The following is an 8,598-nucleotide window of genomic DNA, read 5'->3' on the forward strand; positions in this document are numbered from 1 at the left end:
GCAGCCATTATGCCACTTGGTGTCGACTGAAGATGACATCACAGTTGATCAGGGCTCAGGCAATGACCAATCACAGCTCACCTGTTTTCTGAAGTTGATCTGTGATTGGTTCTTACCTGAGACTTGAGCAACTGTGATGTCATTTTCACTCGAAAGCAAGTTGCAAAATGGCCGCCTTCTGATATTGATAAAAACAGCTGGATTTTGCTGCTTAACTCATATTCTACTAACGCAATATTAACCAGAATAATATATTTAGACTAGTGGGGCTGCATAGATAATAAATAAATAAATATACTGTATATATATATATATATATATATATGTAGGGGTTGGTGAAAGACTCTGGTTGGTAACCGGGTGGGTAGTAGGTAATGTCTGGTCGGTGCTGGATTTCACTTCACTTTCCTTTCTTTGATCCTTCCTCGGGTCTCCTGACAACCTCACGACTCTAGCTGGATTCTGAAGTATTCGGTTTAGGTGAACGGTATGGGATTTTTATTAGATTTTAGGTAAATTAATGAGTACACACTCACGCACATACAACAAAAAGAGAGAGCAATGATGATGACATGTCGAATCGGTAAAATTACTGAATGAACAATACTGAGCTCTCTCAGGAAAAAAGAAAAAGAAAAAAAAGAATATATATATATATATATATACATACATACTTCACCTTTAAAAATAATAATAAATAACAATAGTGGAAAGGACTTTTACTAATTTAGTGCAGCCTAATTGTTCTGCTGGTGTGCTGATTTGTCTTACTAGCAAGGTCAAAGAGCATACTATGGATCTTAAGATGAATATTAAATAAATACTCAAATGTCTTTCCACAGACGTTTACACATATTCATCATGCAATTGCTATAACTAACATTCTCCACAATGATTGCCATCAGCCGATCTACAAAAACATTGAACTTGATGAAAGATAGTGGATGAGCAAATCAGGCTGAATTGTATCTAATTGACATGAAAAATGTACTTTTTAGTTTTGCTCTTAAGAACATTTCAAGTACAGTAGTTGCTTTTTACTTTTAATTGGTATGAGTGCAGTCAGCAGGCCTACTTTACTTTTATGAGGGTATGTTTTTTTTTTTTTACACAAAAATGAAATGTGTCTCTTTAGAGTGTGAGTACTTCTGCCACCACTGCTTGAATCAAGTGGTGTCGCAAAGCTAAAATAGTCAAACTAGTTCTGAATAATAATAATAAAGTGATTTAGAGGTCAGCAAGTCACAAAGCATAAAAAGCATTCATCATCATCATCATCATTATCAAACATAGCTTTGCACCTTTTCACTGTGAGCGTCATTTTGACAGCCTAAATCCCTCATTACATCTTTTCATTCCACTTTCACACATGCCCTCTCGAACTCTGCGCACAACTCGTCTACACGCACACGCCCTTCACACCGTGAGAACACGATCAGTTCAAAGAGACGCGCCGGCCCTACAAAGCGGCAGTTTATCGAAGAGTTATGTGTCAGTAAACTGTGCCGCCAACAGAAGTTTACTGAAACATTACAGAGCCTATCAGCAATTACAGGCTGATTTTTCAATCATTACCGCTGCAAAGAGATAGCGTGACCTGTCCTCACGCTGATCCTGCTTTGTTCTCCAATTGTCTGACTTCCAGCTGCAGGACTAGTCAGCACATTAATGATCACAATTGATCGTGCATTTATGATCCATTTATAAAGGAAGACAAATGCCACTACCGGGATGAGACATAGTAGAGTAAACATACTGCTATATATGGCATGTTGCAATATGTACATAAATAATGTGACAATGTCCACTATAAAATTTAGGTGCGCAGCTTTATATCCCCCTTCTCCATTAGCACCATTATGGAAGTTTGTGTTTTAATTTAAAGCCCCATTGAAAGGGGGAGTTTTCAATTTACCACAAAAATCATTTTTAAATTTGTCATATTTGATAAAGCTCATTATATAACTTGAGTGTAGTACACGAGTGAAATGATCTCTAAGCATAGGAATTGTCAACATTTCCGCTTGAGGGATGTATGTCACCTCGCTGATTTTTAATTTATTGTACATTCCGAAAAACGAAAACTTCCAACCAATAACACTCGTCATGCAACTTAAGCTATGACGGCCTGTTTGCAGTGCTAATGCTAACTTAGTATTGCTAGCGCTGCCATTTTGTTGAAGCTCGCTTATGCGTTCATAACGTGCATGCCATTATGAATGGCCATGTTTGAGAACTGAGCTCATGAACATTAGCGAGTAGCGTGTTTTGGTCAGAGACTCAATGGGGGGAGGAGTCGAGACGTGAGGCTATGTTTAAATCTTGCTAGTAGTTTTAACACTACAACCTCCCTTCAAGTACCCTAATTTATTTTAGTGTCATTTTAATCTGCGTAGGTGCATGCTGTGAGGCGGCGTTTTGATCCGAGGAATGTTTTTGTGCTGACATCATAAAGTAACAGAATTAAAGAAGTGTAACTCTGAAGAAACTCCGGTGTGAGTCATTCAAGCATACACGACGCAGAATCACAAACCCTTGCTTACATACTGTACATACATTTAAGTATTGTTGTAAACTGAGTTGCTGCTCTTTGTGTATTATTTTGTTTGAAGGTTAACATTTAACATATTCTAAATTCTGTTTCATATAATTGTTTATGTTAGCATTAAGCTAGGACACTTTCGTTAAATGAAATTGCTTTGTTTGGCTTAACATTTTGGTGTTAAATGGTGAAATGTTCAATTATCTTGTGTTCCAAGTGTTTGTTTTGTTTATGTAATTAGTGAACTTAGTTTGAGGCAAGTGCACATAGTGAGTGGGCAAGTGAGTCTTCCTTTGGTTTACGATAGTCTACCGTTTCTTACGCGTTAAAACAGGCGCTAAAAATACTTTAAAAAGTGAGTTTTAATAAGTTTGACAAGTTGATGAGCTTAATAGGCATGTGGGATGGGTCAAACTATTTTTTTTTTAAATTCTTATATGGTCTCTTTATCGCTTATTTTCACTTATCATGGGGGGATGTATAAATGGGGGTCCACTGTATATTCTCCATGCTGGAATGTCACTCAGTCAAGCCACTTATAACAATGGAACATTCAACAGACCACTGAATGATTCAGCCTGCAGCTTTCCCCCAGAAGGTCTGCAGCACATCATCCAATCATCTGGACCTTGGGTGTGATAAATGAAGCTGGTGCACAATGGGCTTCCTGTGCAGCGACAAGCAGATCGCCGTCCTCCGGGTAATTAGACTAATTCTAGGGAAGTTAAAGGCAGGCCATAAATCAGCTTGCTTTTTGCCAGACCTTGAGTTCAAAATGAATGTTGTCTCATTAAGGAGATAAAGGTAATATACTCATTTTCCTTCTCGTTGTACCCTTTTGCTATTATTTATTAACCAATATTGAACTATGCCATATGACATCTAGCCCTGCTTCACGTTCACACCCCTCAAATCAGGTCGAACTCAGCAGTTTCAAGAGCTGCTGAGTGGCAAACGAGTGGGGGAATCTCACATGGAATTGCTCACCATCCTGGGAAAGGATTCATGATAGTAATTCAATTCACACTATAAAATTATGTACAGGGCCACCTTGACTTACAAATACCCCCCCCCCCCCCCCCCATATGTAATGTGTACTTCATAATATATTTAATAAAACCACATTGTTGTCACACTGCATGACCATTATAATAAAAGACAGACTTGCATACTGTTTAGTGAGAAGTCTCAACCCTCAGCTCACCAGTACAACACTAATAATAGTTGTTCTCCGCTAGTGGATGTAAAGGCACTGTGTGGTTGTTTAAAATACACAAAGTGACTTCTGTTTTATATTTACTTTGACAGTAAACTTCATGGAGTCTGCTTTTTGAAGAATTGTTCACTATTTGCTGATGGAAGTTAACTTTGTATCTTAAGTTTACGTTGGCAACAAGAAAAAAAAAAGACCTACTGTCAGTTCATCCGGTTACTTGGTTCCTGAAATGAAAACAATTTTGTTCTTATTATTTGGATGTTAGCTCGTGCATCTGATGTTGTGGTCCATAAGTGTTTGTTGATGTAATAATAGGTGACATAAGTCTAAAAAACCCCCAGTTCAAACAAACTACAAAAGTGGCAGAGCAGGTTATCTCAGTTGGGGAATTCCAACAATGTGGATTTTTTTCAAACTACAACTCACCTGTTTATTTTTTCCACCTTGAATACAAAAGCTTCCTTTCAACACAATCTAGTACAGTGTGTTTTATGACAATTTAATGGGCCCTTCCGTCTAACTGCCCTGCTTTTACTATGGCACTCACAAGGGCCCCATTGTGCATTGACGTGGGAGATAGCTTATCGCTTTCAAGCAAGTATCATTACTTTCACCCTGCTATCTCTCCCATTGTCTTTACAGAGCATTATCTGACCACTTACAAGAATATTCAGCACCATCAAGCGCTTTGAAAATCTCTGCCAGGTGGAATGTTCCTGATTGTTTTTGCGGAGCATCTTATTTTCAACTCGTGTGATTCATTTTAGTATCAAGACAAAATGGTACTTCATTTATATAGCAATTTTCCACCTTACAAGGCCCTCATAGCGCTTTACATTTTGACCACTCATTTACCTACTGATGACGCAGCATCGGGAGCAGGTTCAGTATCTTGCTCAAGGATACTTCGACGTGGTCACAATGGCATGGGACCTCTAGGTTGGGAGACGACCACTCTACCACTGAGCCACGCCGCCCACTGAAGTAAAAGCAGGATTCCCGCAGATCCTAAAAAGTTAAGTGAAGTTAATATTTACAATATAACTCAACTAACTCTTGTGGGATCACGCAATATCATATCAATGGTATCACGATAGCGGAATCACAAAACAGTGATCCAGTTTTAACTAGTAGAGAAAATGGACGGACGTATCAAATTATTAATCAGCACTCAAAAGGTAGCTCTCAGTTTCAGAAAGTTGGTGACCCCTGATCTAGTGGAAGATGAAAAAAAGTGAGCTACATGGCTAAGCAGAAAAGGACATTAGAAAGCTCGTTCCTGATCATAAGTAGACCTTACATGCACCAGAGTCAGACGAATGTATCACTACACCATTAGTGACTTAATGAAGAGACATTTATATTAAAGTTATTATACTGTAGCTATTTTCTAGACCCGCTAGCATAGCAGCTTACACAGCTAGCATGTACGCGGGTAAAAACTCAACATTAGCATGGATTGATTTTCAATATTTGAAACCTATTAAAATACTAAAATTATATTAGTACTCACATTTTACTATGTTTAACTGTAAAGACTTCAGCAATATCGATTAAACATATTTGCCAGGTGCCTGCGTGTCGGTAACAGAGTTGTGCTACACAAAGCAAAATATATATTATAAATTGAACATCTCATCAAAAGTGCACCTCAGGTTTGAGCTGGTCAAATCAAATTATATATTTTATTGAAAACTATATTTAAAAAGAAAAAAAAAGGGTAATTTCTCTCAAAATGTTAGTGCCTAGATTGTCCTCCAATTCTGGAAAGACCCATGTAGCGCTAAAACTACAGAATCTTTCTGACCACAGTGAATTTATCAGTTAAGTTTTTAAAGTGTTATTTGTGACCAACAAAGCACAGTATGTAAACTTTCAGTAGTATAACTGTGAATTAGAAACGAATATGGCATCTAATTGTAAAACATAAAATAAAAGAAGTTATGCTTTGAGAGAATAGTTTGATGCCAAGTGCGTGAAGGCCCATGCAGACGAGGAAACAAATTCAATTACGTCAAAGGCAAATCTTTTAGGCAAATTAATCTGTTTTTATGTTCAGTGAAGTGCCACCTGCCATCTCGTAATTTCTATTTGGAAGGAGTCAATACTCCCAAACTGTGTAGGAATGGATTTGTCACTTGACATTGTCAATAGATTGATGGAGCCCCGTTTAGATTTGTAAATTTAGGAGATTGTGGCAGATGTAAATCACAGCCCTGTGGTGTATTTTAATGCTTCTCAATTGATCAAAATGTCGCCAGGGGTGTGACAAAGTGCGCTGGACCCTCTGCGACATGACTCGGGTGCCCTTGAAATCACATCGCAGGAGTGAGAAAAGACACATCTTTAGCAAATTTTTGTGACAGGATAAACAAACGCTGCAGAAATCTGTGAAAAGTATTTAGCCAAGTTTGGTGCATCTTATAAGTGTACATATACAGGAAATTGTCTTCCACATTGACAATGTTTTAGCTTTACTCGAAAGTAACATAGACTGTGTTTCTAAAAAAAAAAAAAAAAAGAAGAAGAAAAAAAGTCTTATTGTTTTCTCCGATAGTGGTTTCACTAAATCCGTCTGTCCCTATTTTGTCCATGTTTTTTTTCACACCTTGTTTATTATATTTGCTCTATTTACGGTTGCAAGGGTAAGCACTAGGCGAGGTCAGAGATGCCATTTCTCTGTGTCAGTGTGCTAATTGGTTGGAAGAAACTGCTCCTCCTGACATACATCAACCACTTTGGTTCTAGGCAGCCTGTGATGTGTACGAGTCATTTTCATAAAAGTTGATTAATAACAATAAGCTACGAAGGCGTATTAGGGCCATGTATGAATATATTTTTTAGAGGGCTGGGGCAATATTCAGTGAAAAAAACTCGCAAATTTGCCACTTTATAAAGTGGCAGATTTGCGAGAAAAAAAATCAGAAACTTACAAGAAATGCACGTAGCGTAGCTATAGTCTAATCATGTGAGGATTCGTTGGTGGTTAATGGGACACTGTTTATAAAATGAAAAGGCAGGATGGAGACGGATTCATTCTTAAATTTAAACTTTACTCGTCATTCACCGCAGACAGAACGACAACACTAGCATACCTTAGGTAAATGCTAGTGAATGACGGAAAGCAGCAGATTCGACACATCAACTTAGATACTTGTACAAAAGAAATACCAAAATGTATGAACGTGTAAATAATAATTATAGAAACATAAATGTACAAGTAAATATAATTTTTAACAAATTAACTTACATGTTGTTAGATTACCTGTTTTTGTAATCTTTTGCGTGTTCAAATAAATCAGAGTTGAGATCTCGTGAAGAGGGTCCTTGCAAGGTTTTTTTAATCAGAAGCTTCTGATGACACAAAGGAATTTCACCAAGCCATGTTTCTGTCCAAATGTGTGTCCTCCCCCTGGATACACGGCACTTTTATACAAAAACAGTGTTTACAGGAAATCGCTTCTCCCCCTCCCTTCGCAGAGTTCTTGCAGGTGCAAAAATCAGATTACTTTCTCCCAGTATGCTACCTCGTCCTTGAACTTTCAAAAAACGGATTTCTAACGAACAGAAACTAGACTTCTTAGATAAATAAAATAAACTTATTAACTTTCTCATTTCTGGGAAAAGAGAACAGATAACAAAGAGGACAAAAGCATTACTCATCAAGCTATATTAAGTTAACATAGTTATATCTACATATACACAGCTATAACTAAATTCAAAACAGTTAAAATATAAAATGAAATAGTAAAATGTTAACAATGTTTAATCATACTGGTGCGGAACTTCGCAAAGTGAGGCATCTTTGTCGCTGGCCAGTGGCCGTACACAACGCTTCAAAGAGCGAATGCTTAACATGATATGGTGAACCTATGCTAAAGCAATTACTATCTCCTTATTTGGAAACCCGACTGAACAGTATTGACACAAACAATCGAGTAGGATGTTACGTGTAGTTCTCGTAACTTTCTAACTTTTTCTCGCAAATTTGCTAAATTTATAAACTCGCAAATATATATAAAAAAAAAAAATATATATATATATATATATATATATATATATATATATATATATATATATGTATTATTGTATTGTAAGTCATTGATGTAGTCTATCAACATGCCTACACCATATTTAAATAGTGTATTCACAGATTTCACTGATTGTGGGGGTGGTCAGGAACATAAGACACATAATGAAGAGGGGGTTTACTGCTTACAAAAAGTGAAAGCTAAAACTGAAACAAAATCTGAAAGTCAGTTAAAGAAAATCTTCATTTTATTTTAAATCCATTGTGATGCGGTTTACATCCAATAAGATGAGAATTGCGTCAATGTCAATAAAACAAAAGAATATAACACAATTATTATAACAAAAAAGTTTTTAAACATGCATATTCATTCATTCAGGCGTGGATTTATTGTTTGGCTCATTTACTTACCGTAGTGTATGCATCAATATGCCACTGGTTGAATTTAAGGCCAGAGTTGCTTTGGCAATGTGACTTTGACTAATGATACGTTCTATCCTAAGTGTATACATTATGTTTGCTTCTACAATTAAAATATCAAAATGAAGTGAATGTTAATGCCAATTTTGAAAAACCTCATTCAATTTACACTTTGTAAATGTCCTTCGGCGTCCTCCCTTTGTGTTTGCCCCTCCCGGGCCCGTGCCTGTGTCACAGGCCTGACAAAGCGGCATTATGGAAATAAAGTGTTCCATTAGATGCAGTGTGTTTTGTCATCAAGCCAACTACGCTGGGTTATTAATGGACATGGCCTTCGCTTTGATTAAGTCGCAAGATTTATGTAAAAATACGCAGCGACATTTTCTTCAT

Source organism: Vanacampus margaritifer, chromosome 4 (genome assembly GCF_051991255.1).
Source record: "Vanacampus margaritifer isolate UIUO_Vmar chromosome 4, RoL_Vmar_1.0, whole genome shotgun sequence".
NCBI lineage: Eukaryota > Metazoa > Chordata > Actinopteri > Syngnathiformes > Syngnathidae > Vanacampus > Vanacampus margaritifer.